Genomic DNA, 668 nt, shown 5'->3' with positions numbered 1-668 from the left:
TCTAAAAAAAAAAGTGAATTTTAAATGATTTGTCTTTTAGTTGTTGAACAGGTAGTGACATGACACCATATTACACTTTTAAAAATTGGGGCTGCCAATGTGAAACCAATCAAATAATGGATCAACCTTTTTTTCCATTATTTTGTATATAACAATCTAGAATGAAGCACAGATATGCACAATGTGGCCTTGATTGTGTTTCCTTGGAACTGTTCTATGTGGGACAATTTGGTGGGACAATTCTTTGTGTTTTCAAATTACCAGTTCACCACCAGTGAAATTGCTGAGGAAAAATACTTCTCTCTTTTCCTGTAATGTTCCCTGCTTCTCCCATTTATTTTAATCCCTGCTCTCTCTTTTTCTTCTTGTCTTACACTCTTTCAAGTCTCCTTTCTCTCCTCCCTTTATATGCCTTTAACACTTTTTCCTGCTCTTACCTCATTCTTTTTCTCCTTTTTTTAAAAATAGGTTTCTCCTCCCGTCCTTTCCTCAATTCATTAAAAATAAGTGTATGGTAGTACATGTGGAAAGAAACACTCATTCTCTATGAAAAGTGTCAAATTAGGTAAGGATGTAGCTGAAAGAGATCTTGAGGTAAAAATAGAAAATACTGGAAATCTCAGCGGGTCAGGCAGCATCTGTGGAGAGAGAAACACAGTTAACGTTTC

The sequence above is a fragment of the Pristiophorus japonicus genome, chromosome 17 (assembly GCF_044704955.1).
Source record: "Pristiophorus japonicus isolate sPriJap1 chromosome 17, sPriJap1.hap1, whole genome shotgun sequence".
In the NCBI taxonomy this organism is placed as follows: Eukaryota; Metazoa; Chordata; class Chondrichthyes; family Pristiophoridae; genus Pristiophorus; species Pristiophorus japonicus.
Note: the sequence above shows the minus strand (reverse complement) of the source record.